We start from the raw sequence: 26,143 nt of genomic DNA, 5'->3' as shown, positions 1-26,143 counted from the left end.
TTTTTTCACCAAGATACACCTAATTCAATGTAAAATGGTCATACTCGTCTATTATATTACTAATAAGAGCTACTAAAGGCTTTGGTAAATTTTCCATCTAACATTATCCTTTACTGAACCTCCGTGTTTACAGTTTTACAGAAGAAATAAAGTCTGTTAAAACAACATATTCACGCAAAAATTTCGTTATCAATGTAGTTTTCAACTCATAAAAGAGTTTAGTAATTGATTTCACTTATCCGACTGGTAACTATCCAAATCTAATAGTTATAACCAGGCTAAACTCAGAGAGTAATGTTTTTCGTCCTTTACGTTTAAGATCTACTCGACTCTTTCACCACGGATCTTGGCTTATTTTAGTCATAAACTATAACTCATAACAATTCAGAAACAGGTTCGCGATAAGTGGTGCACAGTTATTCCCCATGGGAATTTTGATAACACCTAAAAGTTTATGTTAGTTACAGATGTGATTTTCTAAATACGAAGTCAGTACGAATGTTGGTGATTTCGTGATTTCCTTTTATAAAACCTCAATGTAAAATTTACACCATAAAGATATTATTAGAAGCCGGGACAAAAACAAATTTTCTTCACGAGTACTTTTAGCTATTATTAATGGTTGGTAAGAGAAACTATGTTCATTATCGAATTAAATTTTTTTTTAATGATTCCGAGCTTTTACTCGTTTAATTCATTTAGAGCTGTATACGTGCAGAGTGAGTCCAGTATGATTTTACAACTATTTGCCCAAGGGTATCACCAGCCCAGTAGTCAACACTTCGGTGTTGACATGCATGTCAATACTGTGATCATTTTTATAAATTTCCTGTTTACAAAACTTTCGATTTTTCGATAAACTCAGGATTTTCTTATGCTGGGCATAGATTTCCTTAGCCGTATTTGGCACAACTTTTTGGAATTTTGGATCCTCAATGCTATTCAACTATGTACTTGTTTGGCTTTATTAATATTTTGATATGAGCGTCACTGATAAGTCTTTTGTAGACGAAACGCGCGTCTGGCGTCTTAAATTATAATCATGGTACCTTTGTTAACTATTGATATGACAACAGAACAGTACAGGAGTACAATGTAAATAAAGAGGAGAACACAATTGACAAAAAAACACACGAATAATCACTGTGCTTAAACGGCCGTGGGTAACTTAAGTTACCCACAGCCCAAGATGGAGCCGCCTGGCTTCGGTTAGGAAGTTTGCTCCTATATAATTACAATACCATGCATACAAAAGAAATGTTCAGTAATTAAAAAGTTATATAAATCTTTTAGGGAAACTTTGCAATGTAAAACGTGGTTTGTTACTACAAAATAAACGATTACAGCACGATTTTCCAAAACATTTATGATGTCCGTAACTTCAAAACAACTTGTCCGTAACTTTTTTCCTTGTACCAATAGGGATGTCCGTAACTTTAGCATGATGTCGGTAACTTTCAAAGAATCTTTATTCGTAAATGTAATTATGAAAAAAAAAAGAAATGATTAAAAAAAAAAATATCGAACTCCTAGGAATATTCAAACGGGAAGTCCTTTATAGAATGGCAAAGCCAAAAGCTCAAGTTATCACACCAAACGAATGGAAAACAACGGTCATATTCCTGCCTTGGTACAGGCATTAAAAAGTAAAATTACCAAAAAACTGAACTCTGAAGAAAATTCAAAAAGGAAAGTCCCTTATAAAATAGAAAAATCCAAAGCTCAACCGAATGGATAACAACTGCCGTTTTCCTGACTTGGTACAGGCATTTTCTTATGTAGAAAATTGTAAGGCAAAATTAATGCATCTTACATTCTACTGGCTTTATAGATTGTTAACTGCTTAAGTTTTAGATGATAAATCATGACATGCAGGTTATATATCTCACCATTTCAAACTGTAGAAATTACATTAATAGTGAACATATGAAAATGACCTTAGGAGAACAAGTTCGGAGGTCAATCCTTAGCAGAAATACATAGATGAATCAGTCCAAACCTCTCAAGAAGATGATGATTTGATACCCGATCTTATTAAATCCCTGAGGTCAATGAAACTTTTAGAATATTTTAAATCTACTTTTATTGCTATAATAAACTGAATTCTGTTCAACAATATTTCTAGATATTGGCACTTGTTTTCTCACAATCAACAACACATCACACTAGATATTGTGAAGAGACCATACTTTTTTGGCTAACAATTCAGAAATTATTTAAAGGAAAGGATATCAATTGTTCCGCGGCTATACCGACCAAGGACTCATCAGTGAACAATCTATAAAGCTAGAAGAATGTTAGATAAATTTCGCCGTACTGTAAAATCCCGTTTTATCCCGGGAACAATTATTTAAAAATTTAACGGAATTTCCGTGACACTCTGGTTTGCTTTTTCTCTTGTTTAGTTTGAAGCATATTGTTATTGTATAAACCTATGTAATAATATAAGTGGTTTGATAGTGTTTATTGTCCTTTAAGTGTTGAAATTGTTAATTTTTACAATTTTGAAAAAAAGTTACCCACATCCGAAAATAAAGTTACGGACAGTCTGATTATTTTTAACTTATAAGTTACGGACATCTTAAGCATTTTTCAAAAGTTGGCCTTGCGCTAAAGTGAAGTCAAAATTAACAAATTTGAAGTGATGGTAAGTGATTTCTTTATTCAAAAGTCCTATCAATATTTACATAGATCATGAAAAACGTTGCAAAAAGTAGATTTCGTATCAACTATCATCTCAACAAATTTAGAGTTCGCCATCTTGGGCTGTGGGTAACTTAAGTTACCCACGGCCGTTTAAGCACAGTGAATAATACAATTAGCTGTAATGACACACATATTTCCGGTAGATATGTTGTAAACATTACAAGTACGAGGGAGTTCATTATTATTAAATAAGTCAGGAATTTGTTCTTTAACAGAATGTTGATTACAAATACAGGCAATATTTACAAAATATAAACCTATATTGAAATGTTTAAAATGTTTTTCATGACCTCCAGGGTGTTCAATTTAGGAAAATATATAGCAATATGCAATTATAATTTGAACGATTTCATACTTAGAACTGTATTTTAGAATTGTGTTGCATTGTTCCAAAATTTGATGTTATTTATTTAAGGACAAAAAACAGCCTTGGTAAGAGACAATGTCTACCGTCGTATTTCTTTAATAAAATATATTTTCATTGAGTCTGAGATGACAGAGTTTTTGTTATTTTTTTATCGAAATTATTTCAATTATTTTTCGTGGTCGTACAAATGTTGAATGAGATTCACCATGCTGCTTATTAATTTCTTCTCATGATAAATCTGTTAAATATTTGATAGAATGACTGTGCTTCTTGATTAATGATACTTTTGAATGTAAGGAGTCTTTCAAAACGATAAAGGTGTTCGTGCGTGCTTTTGATTATCTCCCAGTTCACCTATGTACTGAATAATGCATCTTGGTTTGTTTCATGTGAAAACATATATTAAACTGGAAGTTTTTCGAGTGATATCCGTCTCAAACTTTTAGGAAAATGAGCGACCATTAAACTTTATTGTTGTTAGATAGACAGGGACATGTAAGTCATTTTGTTTTAGAATAGATGGCTAACAACGATTTTTGTAATTAAAAATGTTAGCAATTGTATTATTTTTAGATAATCTATTTTGAAGATTGAGACGTGTAGAAACCCTTTAAACGAGTTTAGTAAGTTTGTACTACATATAATTCGTCTAAAAAACAGCCTACCAATGTTAGCACTGTACATGTGCAGAACAAATATTAGTTTTTCAATAACCGGGATTCGAATTCGTGCTACTAAGATATAGTGGTGCCAAATCGCCTTGTACTATGCGCAGTGCAGTAGATCACTCGGCCATCTTAGCTCGCAAAAATCAAGATTTTTATGACCGGGAGTTACCTTTCCTCATCATTTTTTATCTAGTGTCGTAACACAGTACACGATATATAAGGCAATGAATGTAGGATGCAGTTACAGAAAAAAAATATATTATCAGTACGCTTGAAGCAGTGAAAACTCTATGACAACTATATATGTTTGATCTATCCATTATTTATAATATGCTTAATATCAGGATATTATTTGTTACATTGTTGTTTACTATAGCTTTTTTTGTTTATGTTTTATGAATATAATAAGGGATGAGGCATAAATTGCCAATTACGCCAATTAAGTTCAAGATTATTCATTTATTTTCAAAATTAGTGGCTGAAATTTGCAATGTCCATTGTCTAATGTTATATAATAAAAACACACACTACTATATAATCTACTCTTTCAAAAAGGCTATCATGTTCTAAAGTGTTAAGCGGTTGGATGCAACAGTTTCTTGTCATCTTCTCACTGTGGTATTGCACTCAGTGTTGACTTAGTAACATTTTATCGGAAGATACCAAGACCCTGTTGATAAAAAGTCAGTACCGCATGTAGAGCAGAATCTGCTTACCCTTCCGGAGCACCTGCAAACCCTCTAGTTTTTGGTTGGTTTGGTGTTGCTTATTCGTTAGTTTTCTTTGTTGTGTCATGTGTACTATTGTTTGTTATTTTTCATTGTAAGTCATGGCGTTGTCAGTTTATTTTCGATTTTTGAGTTTGACTGTCTCTCTTGTATCTATCGTCCTTCTCATGCACACATAAAACAAGATTATTTTGATGTATATATGATTTCAGGGTACTGACATTTTGTATTTTAATAAGGTGTTGAAATATTTTTTTATTTGTCTTACACATATTAATTTTGCTGTTTAGTTTGGTTAGCTCTTTGTGACATCGCTCTGTACTTATACATCCCGTCATTATGTAATTTTGCTATGGTAATATTTTAGAATTCTTGTGTTTCATTTTTGCAATTTGTCTTGTCTATATGCCTTTTTGTGTTTCGTTGGTACATATGACGTTGCTCTGTACTTGCACATCCCCGCTTTTGTTTTATTGTACTTGGGCACATTTTTTTATTCTTTTGTATTCATTTTGCTAATGTGCTTTGTCTATTGTCATTTTTCGTTAAATATTTGTTCTGTTTCTAATGTGATTAGGATCATAGCACAATGTTTACTACAGTACCACAATCTTTTGTATATTTACCAATTATGTCTGATTGTTTTGTTCACATATTGTTGTCAATACTAAGGAGTTTAATGCGACTGTCATAACGTGAGATATTCAATTGTTATACCAAGTTTAACCCACCGTTTTGTACATACGAAAATGTATGTACAAAGTCTGAATTTAACTGGTAGTATAAATAACATTTATTTTATCAATTGATGTTTCGTTTGTAAATTTAATTGAATGGTGGGAAGCGTTACAGTGTACAGTCAAGTGGTCAGATGAATCTGGCCATTCAAATCAATATTGTCAATGGATCGATATCATCACAATGGCTCGTATGGATCACTGGTCAAGAGACCTTTTTCATGTTGGCCTATAAATCAGTTGCCATATGATGGGGCTTTTTTGTGTGCTCTCACTATGAAGATATCTGGAATATTAGTTTCAAAAGTTTAATAAGACACTCAGTTGTAGAATTTGTTCACTACGAGTTTTACATACCAATTCGAACACTGCTATATTTTGTATATATACAGTTTATTGATTTGAGTGAAGCATAATTTGGTTTGGCTAAAAAAAAACAGACTATGCACAATGAGAAAAACTGCGCCACACGAACCCCACCAAACTTGGGGTTTATCTGAGGTGCCCTGACAATTTAGACATATTCGATATATCTTCGAAACTAATATTCAATAACGTTCAAGCAATGTTGTGATGTGATTCGTAAAATTTACGATGGGATTACATCAACTTCACCACTTTGAACCTTTTGTTCAATATCTGTCTTTTTAGATGCATCTGTAATTTGTTAAATCGTCAAAGCATGTGTTGCAATGGTTTACTTAGACATATATATACATAATTAAAGAAATTCATAATTAAAACAACAGATTCTACCAAAGGGTTAAAATACAGTCTATTCATATATGACCTTAATGTTACAATCAGACTCCTGTTATCCGTGAAAACAATCACCACTTACAAGCATGTGACATGATACATGTTTGACCCAACCGAGGGAGATATGGAGATTTGTTCACCCTAGACTTTTTTTTTCACCAGGGCATAGGAAATATAAAAATTAAACGGATGAATAGGTCTTCACGGCATATCGTTTTTTACTGCCTGTGCAAAATTTTACTTTACATACACTATATCATATTCGCCACCTCAACACTACATAGCCACTGTGTGTGTTGCGTTTCGGTGTTGTGTCGTTGTTCTCCTCTTATATTTAAGGCGTTTCGCTCGGTTCTGGTTTGTTACCCCGATTTTGTTTTTTGTCCATGTATTTATGAGTTTTGAACAGCGGTATACTACTGTTGCCTTTATTTATAGATAATCCAGTTCATTACCTTATCATAAATTAATTGCGATTTTCATATAAGAAGATCTTATATAAATACTGAACGAATAACAATCAGACGAAGAACAACGATCAAGAGTTGTAGACGTATTTTTTAAACTATGTTAAAAATTAATCTAGAGTTGTCTCTCTTTGTCTGTTGTTAATTGTAATTCACAAATACCAAAATTAAAATACTATAGACTTTCTGTATATTATACTCATTTGTGTAGAGGTTCCATCCTCTGTATTTCATTTGAAACTTATACAAAACAATCCTTTGAATTAAACATACATTTTATTACACCAACTTGTATTTACATGACTAGAATATACACTTTTACTTTGTGGCATTCCGTTGGCTACAGAGTATTCTATAATACTTTGTTATTGCGGCAGGGGGTGACTACCGATTACCTATACACAATGGCTATCAGCTGACCTATGTTGACAAAATGTCATAAAACCCATGGTAGTTAAACACGGTTATACCACCACCTACCATGGGGAGTGACCGGGACAAACACTCGTATTACTAATGCTCCAGTTATAAGTGCCCAACCTGTTGTCAGGTGTAGGCCCATCTATAAGATAAGGTGGAGGAGATCACAGAGTCACCCATCTGTAGACCCCACCGTTACCACTAACCACATTTTCCAAACCTGCAAATTTTAAAACTTGTCAGGCCCAGAGCAAGGGCCGAGTGAAATAATCTCACAATCACTACGAGTCTCCCTGGACCTCCCCAATTTAAAATTGACTCTGCGCCAAAGGATAGTAGAAGATGGGTAATTTCTTTAAAATGTTTTGTTTTCTTTCCAATTATTAAAATTGTTAATTACTAAAAACATAAATTCATTCTGGATGCTTAAATCACAATAGTCCATAATATGTTAATAAAGTGCTGTTTAACGGAAAGGTCCAATTCATAGAAACGCAAGTTTATTCGAAATTATCCTGTATTGGTCAATTACTATGAAGGTCCGCTTGGATACTAGTAACAATAATATTCCAATCAAATACATCAAACAAGTGCCTGAAAATATATAACAAAACAGCAGCAACTTTTCTAAAAGAGAGGGTGTGCGGGTTTTGAAATAGTTAATTAACAAGTGCCCGATACGGGTATTCCAAAATTCTAATTCAAGCTGATACGAAAATTTCAAAATTCTGATTCAAGCTGCGAGCGCCATCTATGGCCTTGTCGAATTTGGCAATGAGCTACAGGCTGCAACACCAACGCACCCATAGAAATATTTTATTGAATTAAACCAGATTATTGAAAATATAAAATTTGTATAATCTCTATTAGTTGCAATACTGATATAAGAAGACTCAATATCAATACTGAACGGATAATAATGAGACGAAAACCAACGATCAAGAGTTGTTGACGTATTTTCTAAACTATGTTAAAAATCAATCTATAGTTGTCTCTCTTTGTCTGTTGTTAATTGTAATTCACAAATACCACAATTAAAATATTAAAGACTTTCTGTATATTATACTCATTTGTGTAGAGGTTTCATCCTCTGTATTTCATTTACAACTTATACAAAACAATCCTTTGAATTAAACATACATTTTATTACACCAACTTGTATTTACACTTTCATGACTAGAATATATTTGTCTTACTTTGTGGCTTTACTTGGGCTACAGAGTATTCTATAATATTTTGTTGAGGCGCCAGGGTGACTACCGATTACCTATGCACAATGGCTATCAGCTGACCTATGTTGACAAAGTGTAATAAAACTCATTGTAGCTAAACACGATTACACCACCACCTACCATGGGGAGTGACCGGGGAAAACACTCGTATTACCAATGCTCCAGTTATTAGTGCCCAACCTGTATGCAGGTGTAGGCCTCCCCTCTATAAGATGAGGCGGAGGAGGTCCCAGAGTCAGGCCCAGAGCAAGGGCTGAGTAAAATAATCCCCCAATCACTACCAGTCTCCCTCGACCGCCACATGAGAGCCAAAGTCAGCTACCAAATCTGACATGGGTTCTTACCTCCACAAAATGTTCATTTTTGAATCTTTTGAAAAGTTGATTATGTTGGGCGTAGGAAAGACTCAACCGCCCACCCTTGTATATTTTTTTTATGAAAACCTGATTTCCAGTTTGCTACAAATGAGTTCCATCTGTTCTGTATAAAGACACTTCACTTGCCCTTATGTTCTCATGTAATATAGCTTTACCACCATTTTCTGCAACAAAGTTTTTTGCCACAAAATTCACTCTTTTTTCTGTTCTGTACTATTATTGAACCCGCATTCAAGGGTGCAAAATACCAGTATCGCACTGTAGCATTGTAAACCATATTATAATAACCTTTTTAGATAAAACCTGGTTAGGTAGGGTAGACCATTTTACATTTTCAATTAAACGCTTCCTCGTCAATTCTAAATATGTCAAATCATTAGCTCCACAGTGAATAATAATAAAATGAGGAGATGGTAAAACAAAAATATTTTTGCACCCAGTAGGGAGTCCAAATCTTAAAGAGACTATAGATACAATAACAAGTAGTAACATGAAGCTATCGTTCATAAACTCGGAACAGTAATTTATCAAGTCCAAGTTGGAGATTTAGTATGAAAGGGACATATTCATCAGATTCGTGAATTCGTACCGCAGCAAAATAAAGACAAACCAAACATACCTGAAATTACCATATCTGATATTGACACTGAATTCATTCCAGTCCCAACATGTAATTCAAACCGCGATACCGAAAACTCAGAAAATAACAATGAATCCGAACAAACTAAAAAAATCGAAAATAAAACAGTTGAAAATGCTAATGATACTATCGTTACGCACTGCACAGAAAGAGTAAGAAAGGCATCAGAGAGACTTATTGAAAGTATTTGACTGTGAATATTTGTGGTTAAGTTAGTGTAGTGATATAGGATTTCATAATTGAACATTTAATATATAGACAGTAAAGCTTGTAGCTATTTAGTTCAATTTAGTGAAAATTGAATTTATTACTTTCATTCACTAGAGATTAATCTTGTTTGTCTTGATCTTCTAAATAGGGGGAGGATTGTTATGTTTACATTATACATTATCACTTTTATAGTTTAATTGGCTTATAATTAATACTGACAGTTAGGAACATTTAATCATCAGATTAGAGGATGTTGTGTTTTTGTTCTTTAAACCTGTGATTGCACTGACACACTGTTTTGTACTATGAGAGATGTGATTGGTAATAGCCAATATTCACCGTTTTAATTTCCCTCAAGATACATTTGAAATCTTCTCTATTTTTAGCCTAAATTGCTTGTCAGAGATGGCTCCTTTTTCCATTTCAAATCGCCCTCGTCCATCTCTTTCATTACTTTTTGCGTTCTCAAAAGAGAATGACGCTCAATGAACTTTCCCCCTCAAATGTTTTCTTAATTTTTTAAGGCACGTGTTCCCCCACTGTGTCATGTATGCTAGATTCTTGTGACGGAGTGAAATCAATAGGATTATTTGCAATTTCACCTGATGAAAAATTAGTAGTTTCCACCGGTCCTTCTGCCACCACGTGTTCGACCCCTTGTTAATGCTTGACAGTTCTTTTCCGGCCAGCTCCGTCCTTTTTTTTTTGGGGGGGGGGGATTTCTTCGTTCTGCACTCTCTGTCTTCCTGTCCTATTAGCCGTTCTTCTCTTCTTTCCCATGGCCCTTGATGGCGATCCTATGGTATTTCTCTTGTTTGGCATCTTTTCGTTTTCTTTTAAATAGTCAAACTAATTTGTGTAGCACCTGCTTTCTAGTCGACAGCAAATTAACAAGTGCCCGATACGGAAATTCCAAAATTATGATTCAAGCTGCGAGCGCCATCTATGACCATGACGAATATGGCAATGAGCTACAGGCTGCAGCACCCACGCACCCACATTTATATTGCAACTAAAATTTTCAATTACAAACGCGTTTTGCAGGATCTCGATATTGACGACTTCAAGTCTAAACCTCCTGATTGCACTTGTGCTAGTTCCCAATTCATATATAATCCCGCTGGCCACGTTATTACCGGTGACCGTAACATTGTTAATAACACTTCTCTACGAAACGTGTTATCGAAAGGTCCGAAATATCGTGAGCCTAAATCCATCAATTGGAAATACAACTTTAAAATTTTGATGGATTCAGTCAAGGATTATGCCAGGCAATGGGCTAAGCGCGAGAAGGAAGACGTAGACACTCTATCCGAATGGATAAAGGCAGTGAGGTCCTTAATACAAATCAGAATTAAGAAACTGAATGGGTCCATCAATGCCCATGCTACGTCAATTTTTAAAGACCCAAATGTTGCTAAACACCTATCCGACCTCCATGATAAATATGTTGTTGTCCCCGCAGACAAAGCCCCAAATAACATCGTTTTTGTCTGTAAAAGTCATTACATTAATTGCTTGATAAACGAATTAGGTATAGACAATTCACTTGGAAACTCAACATATACCCTCACGACACTAACCAAAGAGGAAATCCTGGATAATCATAGGTCTGTTCTTTGTTCCTTTGGTATTTCAACCAAAGATGAAGAACTGGATCTTCCATCACTGTATTGGATACCTAAACTACATAAGTGTCCTTACAAACAGCGGTATATTGCTGGGTCTTCCAAGTGCTCCACAAAACCTCTTTCTAAATTATTAACATCCATTTTATCAGCAATCAAAGACGGGCTTCAAAGTTATTGTGAAACTGCCTATTCTAAAGGTTGCGTGAATCAGATGTGGATACTTAAAAATTCCAAAGATCTTTTAGAGTACATACAATCTAACTCTCTTTCATCTTGTAACAGTATGAAAACATTTGACTTCTCTGCTCTTTACATAAGTATTCCACATTCCAAACTTAAAGACAAATTAAAAGTGTTGGTATTACTTTGCTTCATAAAAAAGAATGGCCAACGTAGATAAAAATATCTTGTCTTAGGGAGGAATACATCCTACTTTGTAAAGAATCACTCTGATTCAAACAAACAATTCTCTGAAACCGATATTATCAAGATGCTTGATTTCTTAATTGACAACATATTTGTCACGTTCGGAGGACGTGTTTTTCAACAGACTGTCGGCATCCCAATGGGAACAAACTGTGCCCCTCTACTTGCTGACTTGTTTCTTTATTATTATGAGGCTGACTTCATGCAGGAACTTCTTAGGAAGAAAGATAAGAAGTTAGCAATATCCTTTAACTCTACTTTCCGCTATATAGATGACGTTCTTTCACTAAACAATTCAAAATTTGGTGACTATGTGGAACGCATCTATCCCATCGAATTGGAGATAAAGGATACTACAGATACAGTTAAGTCAGCTTCATATCTTGACTTACATCTAGAAATTGACAATGAGGGTCGATTGAAGACAAAACTTTACGACAAAAGAGATGATTTCAGCTTTCCAATTGTGAACTTTCCATTTCTAAGTAGCAACATTCCAGCAGCACCTGCATACGGGGTATATATCTCTCAATTGATACGATATTCCCGTGCTTGCATTTCCTATCATGGTTTTCTTGATAGGGGTTACTGCTCACAAGGAAGCTATTAAATCAAGAGTTCCAACTGGTGAAGTTGAAATCATCCCTTCGTAAATTTTACGGACGTCATCACGAGTTGGTTGACCGTTATGGAATAACCATTTCACAAATGATATCGGATATGTTCCTCACGTCGTAACTACAATCCCCTTCCCTTTCATGAATTTGACCTACCGAATTAGACTATTTACCGGATTTGTAATCACATAAGCAACACGACGGGTGCCGCATGTGGAGCAGGATCTGCTTACCCTTCCGGAGCACCTGAGATCACCCCTAGTTTTTGGTGGGGTTCGTGTTGTTTATTCTTTAGTTTTCTATGTTGTGTCATGTGTACTATTGTTTTTCTGTTTGTCTTTTTCATTTTTAGCCATGGCGTTGTCAGTTTGTTTTAGATTTATGAGTTTGACTGTCCCTTTGGTATCTTTCGTCCCTCTTTTATATTGATTTTTGATTGATTTAAACCAGATTATTGAAAATATAAAAATTTTATAATCTCTATTATTTGACAATGATTTTTTATACGTCTGAAATAGCAAAAAAACATGATAATGATAATACACTGCTTTACTAATGATATCAACACAGTATGTACATCAACTGCGCGTAACATTGCGTGAAGTATTCTCAAAAAGAGAAACATGATATTTTAAAAGGTAAAAAGCCGATATATCAATGTCACGCGTGATGGTATCATAACATTAAATGTTAATTTCGCAATATTTTTTCTTTAATGGAAACAGTAGTATGCATCTGTGTATCAGTCGTAATTCGGTTACGCAAATCCGGACTGTCTTATAACAACTGCAATTTTGCAGACTTGCAATTTGACATTTTAAGATAAAGAATAAGTTGTACCTTGTTTTTATGTCTAGTCTAATCTTTAGCTTAAAGAAAATTATTAAAAATACTAGAAACACTTCATATAGTGAAATAAATAAAGGCAACAGTAGTATACCGCTGTTCAAAACTCATAAATCCATGGACCAAAAACAAAATCGGGGTAACAAACTAAAACCGAGGGAAACGCATTAAATATAAGATAAATACGGCATTGTCTTTATGCCGTGGATAAGAACATTCTTATTATATAGAACAATTCATGCTATTGCAAACAGTAAATTTTATCAAATGAATATGAAAGAGATATACATAAAGAAACTGAAGTATTAACTTATTACAGAAAACTAAACTCGAATACATAACGCCCAGATATAAAAGATCGAAAGTGAAAAAGGTACAAAATTGTTCAGCACTGAAGATCAAAAGTTGAAAAGGTTTTGCCAAATACGGCATTGTTTTTATGCACGGGATAAGAACATCCTTATTATATAGAACACTTAATGCTATTGCAAACAGTAAATTTTAACAAATGAATATGAAAGAGATATACATTATGAAACTGAAGTATTAACTAATTACAGAAAACTAAACCCGAATACATAGTGTTAAGTTTATCACAGAATAGACACACCCGAATCAGTCCAGGCGTCAACGTAATTAAAAAAATGTGACGTCACATACGATGGCGAAAAGGCACAAACGTTATGCCACATTTGAATGTATGAAATTTAGAAACAGCATGACGTCACATAGAATTAAGATTGATTTAAGATTGTATTAGAACTCAATACTGATAATTCATTTAAACAAAATGCATATTGCAATACTTATTAATACACAATTAACTGTAATATATATATGTCCATATGTTAACATCGATAATCTTCCTATTCGAATTGTTGCTCGTAACAGTCTTAGCTTGTTGGTTTCTTGTTATACAATTACTTAAATCATTTCACATGTCATTTTTATAAATTCTTAGAATATCCAGCTGGATACCCAAGCAAGTATGCATACCCCTTGTCATTTGTGTTTCCCTCAGTTTAACTTGTAACCCGGATTTGTTGGGTTTTTTTCTCTATTGATTTATGAATTTCGAACTGCGTATTACCTTTAATGCCTTTACTTACATCCTTAGTGACAGTCGGCGTTTGACTTTTTTGTAATTTAAATGAACGACCAATGGACATTTAAATGTGATTTGATTTAAAACGAATCTGGCCACTGAAAATAAACCTTTTGAACTAGTTTATATGACCAGTTCTTGCTGGTTTAAACATAGGCCATATGAAGTAAAGTTTTTTCCAATGCGGTGTTTAGTATCCATAATATTAAGGTTTGTACACTTTTCTTAACATTAAGATACTAATTGATTTATTAATGTTTGAAACTGTCGTAAAAGTGAATACAAATTATACAATAAGAATAGGAAATTCTGGAGAAAAAGTACTTTGAAAATACAGGGGCAATGATAGATTATATTTCATTGTCGCTAATTCATTACCATTAATATGTAATCATGTCTATTTTTTAGAAAACTATAATTTTCAGTTTATTTCAAAATCGAAAAAGTGTATCTTGTTTTAACTATTTTACGAATATTGTTAAAATTGAACACGTATCTAAATTGAAAACAAAATGTTCCGAAGGAGAAAAAAATCTGTCATTGAAAATATGTTCTTTGTAAGAAATATTTCAATATAAATGAAAAATTGATATTTAAGAATTATACAACCGTAATACAGTTAAGTTAATTAGAAACAGAACATGTTGATGCAGTTTATTTAATACTAATTGTTCTGATAAAGAATATTAGTTGCCCAAAATATTTATTTATTTGTATTCATTTTTTTTAATCATACATACTTTATTGAAAACTTTCACATTTGTTAGTTTGAAGGGAAATCACACTATTTATACTACTAAAAATAATTCATTGAAATTTTGTACGTGGACATATCTTATTTATTACAATATTTTAGGCGAAAAAAAATTTGGGGTCACCGAAGTTTTTTTCGAGATATGACGTCATCAAAAAGTAAAGAATTGCGTTATACCGAAATATAGAAATAGCGCTCTAAAATGCTAAAAGAAGGCAAAATTATTGAAAACCGATGTTTAACTGGTTTAACTAAAACAGTAATTTGTAACTTTTACCTTATACACATTTAATTTTCTCAGTTTCCTTATTTTTTAAGGCCTTACATTTCCCGCCATTTTTAATTGCTATTTATTATAGATTTTTCTTGAAATAAAAAAAATCTACTAATGTTTTTTTCCTTCTTACATCTGCATAAGTTGCTGCTTCAGGGGAGATTTTAAAATCATAACTAAAAAGGGGGTTCACCGATGTTTTAAATCCGCTGCAAAGGAAATAATCTTATTATCATTTTTTTGCGGGAATTATAACTTTTTCTCTTAACTTTATAGAACGACGTTGCTAGCATATCAGCATTTCTTGCAATGCTTGAACTATTGGGTTAAATATTTTCACAAAAAAATATATTAATAACATGTTTCAAGATATTTTTTTCGGTGTGAGCCAAGGCTCCGTGTTGAAGGCCGTACATTGACCTATAATGGTTTACTTTTATAAATTGTAATTTGGATGGAGAGTTGATTCATTGGAACTCACACCGACGCAACGTTAGATATTGCTACTACCACGAAAAATAGCGCTGATGAAATATTTAACGGGGAAATTTTCTTAGAAATGCTGAAATAAATATTTCAAGTTATATATGAAAAAAAAGATTGCTTCTTAAATTTTCACATAAAGATAGAGAAAGAATAAAAATATAATATTAATAGGCTTCGAAAGACACAGATTATCAGAAAAAAAAGTTTACGTTGTCCCATGTAACAAACTCGAAACATAAAACACGAAAAATTCGCGAAATGTTCAAGTTACTCTTATAATTTTTGCATAAATGTTCTTCTATGACCTGAAATATTTCAGTAGAGGTTTACATGGGTGTCTGCATTCAAAATATGCATAGACATTTTGAAAATCATGTTCGGAAATGTCCTTTGGGAAATTTTGTTCGGAAACTTGAAACATTTCAGTTAAAAAATATAATTTTGACAAACAATTTATTAAATTGTAAGCACGATTGTTTTGTACTCAGTGTAAGCTCCAAAAATTCAAATTAATAAATAAATTGAGCCACATATTCAAAATTGAAGTAGGTACACCAAATAGTATTCAGATTACAGACTTGTCTATAAAAAATACTGATAAATGAAAATGTCTTGCAAGGTTGTCCGTTAACAGTATTTGACGTCGCCGTAATATGCCAGCGACGGCATGAACTGCATTTGCGGGTTAGAAAAATTCCTTCCTCCACTTAATGTAAATGTCCTGCTTCCAACAAAACGAAATGATGCACATATAACAAACTACACATCATTTACACAATCAAAAAGTAAGAAAACTTCAGTATTATAAATATTAAGCCATTGTATTGTCTCTTGTACAACTACTTGAATTAAATCGTACTCGGTTTAAATATAAAATGCAGCAATATTTCCCAAAAAACACATAATTACCAGCAGTAACAGTAAATATCATATGTAAATTATAAAAATAAATCGTATTATATTAGGATCTCACGGCATTTCTACTTGTGTGTTATTCTTTGCATTTACCCAACAAGGAAAGCGCTGTAGGAAAAAAATCGATAGTGCGCGTTTCCAAATTAACGTCAAGTTTTCTGTTACGCTAAATGGTAGCAATATCTGACGTTGCGTCACTGTCACATCTTCCTATACCTATTTTGAATATTCATTGTTAAACATACAGCAAAAGTTTATTTTAAAGTTATTGTCAAAGTTGAAGTCATCTAAAAAAAAATGCATTTGTTGTGTAGGAAAAACGAATGTTTTAATAAAGAATTAATTTACGGCTTGCAGATTTAGAACCTTCTACTTCGGAAGATTGAGGGTACCTGGGCTATTAAAGTAACACGTTCAATTTAGACTCCAAACAGAATAAATTCACTAGGAAGATAAAACCTGAAATGACGTGTTTAAGAAGCCACAATCTCCGCACTTTAAAAAAAGACCTCAATGACACCGTTTTTAGGAGAAATTTAAAATTGGCTAACATATCTGTAATTACACAACGCTTCATAATCAAACCAAATTAAGTTCGAGTTCCAGTTATATATTCAGATAAAGTTCAAGTTTTATTTTTATTTTGAATATTTATTCTTGTGAGAGTTCTAGTTAAAGCCCGAGTTACACTTAGAAACCTCTGAGTTATACTGTTAAATAGATTAAAAAGTCTTTAAGATTTTATGATCCGAAGAAGTTAAGAGTATGACTGCGGTTTCTATTTTCTGTTGGTGCACCTCTTTTTTTCGAATGTATATTCTTTTATTCCATTTGATTTTAATTGTGGTAAATGCACCTATTTTCACAAAATTTAATACTGATTAATGATAGTTAATTTGAAAATAATTGATTGAGTTTGTGTGCCAATTTAAGAACTCTCTCCTATATCATATTGGCTTTTTTTTTTTTTAAACCAAAGAATCAAGAGTTAATCAGCTACCTTTGTATGAAAACAATTAACTGGTTGTCCTTCTCAGCCATGGTCGTCATCGGGATCCGACGATCTCCCTTTATCACTGTCGACAGTGATTCACATTGAGTGATCTAAACTCGAACCTACATTTGAACTATTGTTACTAGTTTTTTTGTGTGTTTTTTTTTCCATTTTTTATTTTTTATTTTTGCAAAGCTTTCAGTGGCAAATATTACATGAACCTCAGATCAAACCATTTGTCTATATGAATGGAATATTCTTTCAACAGATAAATGTGTTTGTTATAGTTTCGCAGTACTCTGTGAGACATGTATATAACTCTACATAAATACATGGTTGCGTGTGTGTTAAATATTTCTCTTGTTGGAGACTTGTAAAGCCAAATGTATAGTACGTGTTGAATTTGTATGCGCCCGGTTACGGGACGTATTATTGTATACCTCTGTCTGTCAGTCCGTCGTCAGCATATCGGACATTAAAGCCACAATAAACGAATGACCGGTGAAAAATAATGTTATTCCAATTCATGAACCAATGCATACAAACATCATAAACTAAGTAATATGTGCACGATTTTATCATTTTTTCGCATAAATTTCGTATAATCGTTAATTTTTGTTTTAATCGGTCAGTGTTGTTGTGAAAATATGGCAGGTAAACCCAAAGTTTAACAATTGCCCTTTGTTTGTCAACAATCAACAAAAAAGCATGGATATTGAGAACGTTTTTAATATGTACAATCAGATAAAAGTTTAATAGTCAATAATAGTCAGACACAATGTGTGTAAAAATGGGGATTCGAATGGGGTTCCAGTAGGTTTAAATTACTTGGAATAAACGTTTCTGTTAATTTGAATGAAATGGAATTGTTGAATTATGGTCCAAGAATTAAAGAAATTGAAAGTATAATAAATATTTGGTCTTAACAAACATTTACACCAGTTGGAAAAATAACTATCATTTAGACCCTAATTATTTCAAAATTGAACCATCTGTTTTTAATATTACAAGCACCATGCAAAAATACTTCAAAACAACTAACTGACAAGATTTATTCATTTATTTGGGAAAACAAACCTGACAAGATAAAAAGAGAAATATTATGTTCTGAACACAAATTAGGAGGGCTGAAAATGCTAGATATTGACAAATGTATAAAATGATTGAAACTAACTTGGATAAGAGGGTTGTTGAAAAATCTAAATAAGCTATTAGAAAGTTATGAAAAAATAGTATTGAAAACCTAGTTTATTTAGGCCCAACAGTAAAAAATCTTTTTAAAAATAAGTCTTTGAAGCTTGGACAGATTTACCAAATAAATTCATACCAAAAAATGAAGAGGAGTTTTTATCAGGTTCGCTCTAGAATAGTGAAAACATAAAAATAGGAACATCATTCATTATCTATAAAAAAATAAAAATAAAAAAAAGATAGATAAAGGGATCTTTTTAATAAATGATTTATTAACGATGAGGGAAAACTAATGACTTTTCAACAATTCCGAAACATTTATAAAATTAAGTCAAACTTTCTTACTTATAATGGGGTCATTTCATCATTAAAACCATATAAAAAGGCTTTATAAAACTATATATCCATAAACAATTAATGTAAAACACTAGGACCAATTATACCGAATAATATAAAAATATATTTTTTTTATCAAGAAAAGGCTCGAAAGATATGTATAATGTTTTATTTGACAAAAGCAGTACTAAACTTAGATGTGAAGAAAAATGGCCCTTAACACTCAACAAATAGAACTATAGAATAAAACTGTGTGAAAATCAAGTAAATTCTGCATGGCTGGAAAACTATCTAAAAGAAAATCTAATACTAGAACAAAATGTATGTTTTAAAAGTTTTCACATTGCCAACCTCTACTGGGACCCCTGACTTCCATTATTGAAATAATTTACACTTAAGCAACTTAGCATTATCCTATGTAATGTAATGTTATTGTTTATTTTGTTTTTAGCCTTTTCACACCAACATATATGTTTTTATGTAACAATATTTATACTTATTCTTTTAAAGTTTGTAATATTTAATATTCGTGTTAATCTGTGCACTTTTGTTTGTCTGATAAATAATTTTCCCTTGTGTACAATGTCATAGTTCCTTTAAACAACCGAATGCTCTCTCTAATGGAAAATTCATTATATGGTATATCTGGATGTTACATATATACTAAAACCAACATCAGTATGAATATATAAATTCATGTATATAAAACAGAAAATGTACTTAATATCTATATTCAATACAAATATCCTTTTACAAATTTAGTCTTATCTGTGTTCTTATGTTATGCATGGCGTGGACAAATTTTATACCTTTTACATATTACATCGTATACAGGTCTCAACAAGATATATTATTTGAAATCCCCTGCTTCAGTTTATATTCCTTTAACCGACCGCAATTAAAGTAAGGAATATCGTATTTCATACCCTCTATGAAACTAGAATTTAAATGCACGTATTTGATCTTGGAATTTTTTTTTACAATTATTTAGAGATAATGCATAGTTTGTATGATTTTAACGTTAACATATAATGACTTTTATTGAAAGCATAAATATTGATAGCAATCTGGTGTTTACCACATGCGGGAATGATTATTAATTGATGCGGAAAAATTCTTTTGTATGCAATAATTTTTAACAACACTTTTAGACATTAACTGAGTTCTTGAAGTGTAAACTGCGTAATTGTAAATTAAAAACATATTGTTGACGGATATAGATTATTTAAAATATTATAAAGCCTTGTATTTCTTATTCTTAAAAATCCAATGGACAAGGTAAAATATATGCAGTTGTAACCACTACACACAGACAGACTCACATACTCTCAATTATATATATATCTAAAATTCAAGAGTCTATCCTAAATTGAGGTAAATATTAAAATATATGGCCTTTTAAATACCGTTTTAACCCCTTACATTACTGAAGAGACATGTATTGTCGAAATCCGGATAAGGCGTAAAAACTAAAGCACCTCGTGTTTGCTGGTATACCATCTTTTTCGCAAGTTTATTGTTTTCCGCTTGATATCAAATTAATAATTAGGGCCCATGTTACATCTTGTGATCAATTCGTTTAGCGATCGTCGATGGCAGCCAGCAGATTTAAGGAACATCAGTTGTTCGATCTGCTAGTCGAATGCGTTTTGTTAAAATACAATTTTAGCTGTTTTTGGTCTTTTGGAAAATGTTGTTTGTGCAAGACATTTGATTTACATGCACATGATTTAAAATTACGGTTTTCAACCAACGAAATCATAGGTTTGGAACATTTGTTTCCAAGTTACATTTAGATTTGTTTATATTTTTGTCGTTTCGGCTTGTATTATATTTTCCTCTGGGTCGTATGATCCCGTTCATCCTATTTCGACTGTTTAAAATTTTAGAGTCTATCCTTAATTGAGGTAAATTATATGGCCTTTCAAATGCCGTTTCGATCCCTTACATCAACAAAGAGATATTTATTGCCGAAATCCTGGTATTGTGTACAAAATTTGGCACCTCTCTTTTGCGGAATACCATCTTCTCCGAAAATTTATTGTTTTCTGTTTGTTATTAAATAATTATAAAGATCCATGTTACATTTCCTGATAAATTTATTTGGCAATCGTAAAAGGCAGTTAGCAGGATTTAGGAATATTAGTTGTTCGACTAGTTAGTCAAAACGTTTTGTAGAAATATATATTTTTACTTTTTTGTTCCGTTTGAAAAATGTTGTTTGTGCTGTATTCAAACCCTCTCCCCAGAAATTTGTTTTAACATGCACAGGAATGCAAATTTCTGTTTTAATCAAACGCATTCAAAGGTTTGAACGTTTTTTTTTTCAATTTAGATTTATTCATATATATATATATATATATATATATCAACAGTTCTAACATTGTTGGCGTGATATTTAGACGAATTATATATTCATGTATAATATTCTCAAGAGTGTAACTTTAACACTTTAAATAGTGTCATAAGAATCGTTGTAATATTTCATATTTTCACGCAATATCATTTTACCTGGCGTATTTAAGTTTAATTATTTTTCTCATACCTCCTAGGCGTGTTAAAAATAAACTCTTTGTAACTGAAATATATCCCGCATTGTCATTTATAGGCAATCCGGTACAGATTCATATTGCTGGTTGGTCTTTTTAAGACCTCTATATATTTATTTATTTTTCACATTTTTAATCATAAATGTGTCTGCAGCTATACGAGTAAAATGTATAAATTAATGTGACTCGTCTTCTGTTTGGCTCACCGTGTTTTGTCTTTCATCTCATTGACGTTATTTTTTTGATGTTACAGTGATGTCATCAACATTTATCAGAATGAATTTATAAGGAAAGATTATTATCTTATATTTTTTTTTCTATCTATACAAACTAACATCACAAATGTGGTTTACAATTTGAAATAACCCGCTCAGGGATTCAGTGTGCACTACATTTGTTATGTTATTTCTTCATAGACAGAAACAAATATTAGAGACATTCCTTTGAGATAAGTTTTGTTCAGCTATTTCATTTATGTGATTTGAAGTTTATATTATATGCACACTATTGTCTTCGGTTTACATGTTGTAATGTACTCATATATTATCTATTTATGTATGTCCCTTTGCTGGTTGTTCCTGTGTTTGTTCAAACAATATTTAATTTTTCCTTTTATAAAAAGGATGTTTGGCTAACCATAAAACCAGGCCCAATCAGCCATTTTTACCAAACATTTCCTTTACCAAGTCAATGTCTTTGTATGTTGCCCTTTCCTTTTGTGTAAAAAAATATCAAAGGTACCAGGATTGTGATTAAGTACGCCAGACGCCCGTTTCGTCTAAATAAGACTCATCAGTGACGCTCATATCAAAACAGTTATAAAGCCACACAAGTACAAAGTTGACGAGCGAGGAGGATCCAAAATTCCCAAAAGTTGTACCAAATACGGCTAAGGTAATATATGCCTGGGATAAGAAAATTCTTAGTTTTTTATGTAAGGTACGTGTTTCTGTTAATTCGTTGTGTTTTCCGGTTATAGCTGATGTGTTTTCCGTGGTTTTAGTTTGTAACCCGGTATTGCTTATTCTAAATGATTAATGACTTTTGAACTGTTTTGATTAGTTTAGACTTACACGGTATGTATGTATTGCGTACAGTATCGTTTCTCGTAACAAACCACCACCCTGTTAAAAACAAAATCGTTGACAAGCATTTTATATTTAGTTGTATGACTTAAAAAAATCCTTGATTCAGAAAGTGTTAACTAAAAATTAATATGTGAAAGGTTTCATCGCATCAACGTTGTTAAACGTTACGACTTTTGGCGTTACTAAGTCGTAAAGTGGTGGTAATATAAAAAAAGATATTCACAAATCGAAGTTCAATTCCTATTTAAGGTTGGACTTTACAATCGACATATTGATTAAACTGTGCTTCACGAAGAAACGAAGAATGTTGTTTTAGTCTACATCTTAAATACATATATATTGCGTTTCCCTATTATCAATGTATTCATAATTCAAAGGTTACCAATATCGACCTTTTGTAGACTTTGACTTTATCAATAAGTGTATCGGTTTGAACTATGTACTACCATTACAAGAGGTACATGTTGCACTATAATAAATATTTCCTGATTTGCAGCTCGTACTTAAGTTCGGTTTGTTGACTATGTCTAACTTAAGACTTTCTCTTTGTCCTTCCTTTCAAAGTCGTCAACAACATATGAGGTACACCATAAAGTATTTCACCGTTTTAAATGCGGTTTCTGACTTATCGTTTATCTTGTATTTGATAAAAAAAAAATCAACTATCAATACATTATTGAAACACCCGCAGATATCTATGAACAAATAGATGTTTTGTCTGCGGCAACTACAACGATGATTTTCAATATTTCTTTTATTTACTTATTTGAGATATAAAGCGTCAAATTCACTCCGTTCTACATCTTCTAAATATCAATGTGAGATGATAACGTTGAGTGAATACCCCGAAACGGAATAATTTATCAAATAATTCTATAATCTATCAGTAGGTTTTACGATTAAACAAATATTAAATAACAATATCATATTTTAGAAAAAAAATACTATTCAGCACCAGATGCGCATTTCGACATTGCAAGCTCTAAGTACTTTTCGAGCTCTGGCTACATTTAAACCTTTTAGTTTAAAGCTTCTTTGAGCTATCTTACCTTTGTCATTTTCGTCTAGTATTTTTGAAACTCAACATTAGTCTGAGGCTTGTCTTGTGCCTTTAATATCGTCTTTATAGAAGACCGAAACATTGACTGTTCCTTTCCAATACGTGTTTTTAAAGGCCAAGCTTTAAATTAATTTTGGGTTTGAAAACACCAGGCGAGAATAGGAAAATATAGAAGCATACATAAAAAGTTAAATGAGATACTAGTTTTGTCAAAGTAACGAAAACTTCAAACACATCAATAAATGGACAACAACTGTCATATTCTAGTCATTATCTTTTGCAGAACACGGTGGATTGATTAAATATTAAAAGAATATTATAAGCAAACCTGCAAAGAAAAAAAATAACGGACAACATTTGTTTGTAGGAATTTTCACTTATAAATAATCAAAATTCCCAATAAGTATTACACTGTATTAAGAAATTGAATGTACTTTATGAAGTCTACTGTATGAAGAGTCATTTATAGACGACAAGCGCGTCTGGCGTAAATATGAAATTTCAATCCTTGAATTTATGATGAGTTTATTGATGAAACGCGACAAAACTTTTAGGAAAATGATGAATCAGCACTGGGTTGATAATGAATATAATTTTAAATCAACCGGACCATATTCCGTCTTTATGTAGGAAATTAAGATTCATCGAGAACACATATAACCACACTGACAGTCATATATACAATTACGCTATTCCAAAAACGTCTTGATATCTTCTTAAACACTTTTTTTTAAAAAGGATTAGGCATTTTCGGACTTCAACTTGGTTTATACAGTCTTAGAGGCAGCTGTATGCTCTGGATATCTGAATTAGTTGTATAATGTATATCAATATGACGATGGAGTTGGCAATAAACCTTGTATAAACTTTGATGGTCTTGAAGTATAAATTAAAGGAACTGACGGAACCTGTTGTTCAGGGGTTGTTGTTTGTTCTTATGGTTCATAAGCGTTTCTAGTTTTTCGTTTTTATATAGCATAAACAGTTGTTTTTACAAGGGAATTTTGGCCCTTTATAGCTTGTTGTCCGTTGTGAGTCAAAGCTTCCGGACTTTAACCTATAACAGTTTACCTCTACAAGGTATGACTTTGGTGGAGAGTTGTCTCATTTGCACGCTAACCCGATTTTCTTATATCTATGTTCTAGTATACCAACCAAATATTTTACAGAAAGATGTAATTTACAAAATGAATTTCAAATGAGATCAAACTTAAGCTAAATGAAACACTATTTATTGTTAAACTAAATAGTTTTCGTCTATATCACTTTAAATAAGATATAATATAATATATTTCACTCCTTTATAGGTACAAGACTATAACCAAAACACATTTAAAATCGAAAGAGTGACCGATATATTTTGACAGAATCTATTATTATAACTTCACGATTTAAATATAATTACATTAAGGAAATGACATCGATATTGATTTAAACAAACTAATCTTTGAAAAACGCGGATATTGCATACAATTAAAAATTTAAATGCATTCAACTGGAATAGAAAGTTAATTGTTAAGGCTAATGTGATGACATCGGACACAACCATGTTTTTGTTTTCCATATGATATTTAATAGTGTAAACATGTAGATATATCCTGTTTGGCATGATCAAATTTTCTCATAAATTATTCACGGAAAATTGTTTTGACTTTCGACCTTTTGTATCATTGAGTCACCAGTTAGTCTTGTGTGGACGAAACGAACTTTTGACGTATTTAAAAATTTTAAACCTGGTGCCTTTTGTTAGCTTTTTTCCCGTGTTTCTTTGTCTAATATGTTCCCTTATTTATTTGTATTGTAGTCCTGTAGTGTTATGTTGTAATTTTAATGTTATATTTAACATTGCCATTAAAGTGAGAGATTTGGCATGCGATAAAACCAGGTTCCACTCACCAATTTTTCTTTAAAATATGTCCTGTACCAAGTCCAGAATATAGCCATTGTTATATTTTAGTTCCTGTGTTCGTTTCTGTGAGTTAAGTTTTGATGTTATATTTTTTATTTTCATCGGATTTTGTCTAATGCTTTGTTCGTTTCTGTGTGTGTTACATTTATATTATGTGTCGTTGTTCTCCTCGGTTTTATTTTGTAACCCGGATTTTTTTTCTTCTATCGATTTATAAGTTTCAAACCCCGGTATACTACTGTTGCCTTTATATACCACTGTCCAAGGTGAGGGAGAATGTTGTGATATTAACATTAGCTATGTATGTGCCTGTCCAAATTCAGTAGTTGTCGTTTGTTAATGTGTTACATATTTGTTTTTCGGTCGTGTTTGTACAAAAGTAGGCCGTTAGTTTCTCGGTTGAATTGATTAAGATTGTCAATTCGGGGCCATTGCGGTGTGGGCATCGTTGAAGGCTGTACGGGACCTATAGTTGTTAATTTTTGTGGCATTTGGTCTCTTGTGGAGAGTTGCCGCATGTAGAGCAGGATCTGCTTACCCTTCCGGAGCATCTGAGATCACCCCTAGTTTTTTGTGGGATTCGTGTTGTTTATTCTTTAGTTTTCTATGTTGTGTCATGTGTACTATTGTTTTGCTGTTTGTCTTTTTCAT

The 26,143-nt window shown here is 32.3% G+C and overlaps 1 protein-coding gene across 1 annotated transcript in view; it reads right to left on the bottom strand.

The window, feature by feature from the left end:
• LOC134705909 (hemicentin-1-like) overlaps positions 1 to 26,143 on the bottom strand; it is a 110,404-nt gene that overhangs the window by 74,994 nt on the left and 9,267 nt on the right. The gene's annotated exons all lie outside the window — the stretch shown is intronic.

Source organism: Mytilus trossulus, chromosome 1 (assembly GCF_036588685.1).
Source record: "Mytilus trossulus isolate FHL-02 chromosome 1, PNRI_Mtr1.1.1.hap1, whole genome shotgun sequence".
Lineage (NCBI taxonomy): Eukaryota > Metazoa > Mollusca > Bivalvia > Mytilida > Mytilidae > Mytilus > Mytilus trossulus.
This window is presented reverse-complemented; position numbering and strand designations above follow the sequence as displayed.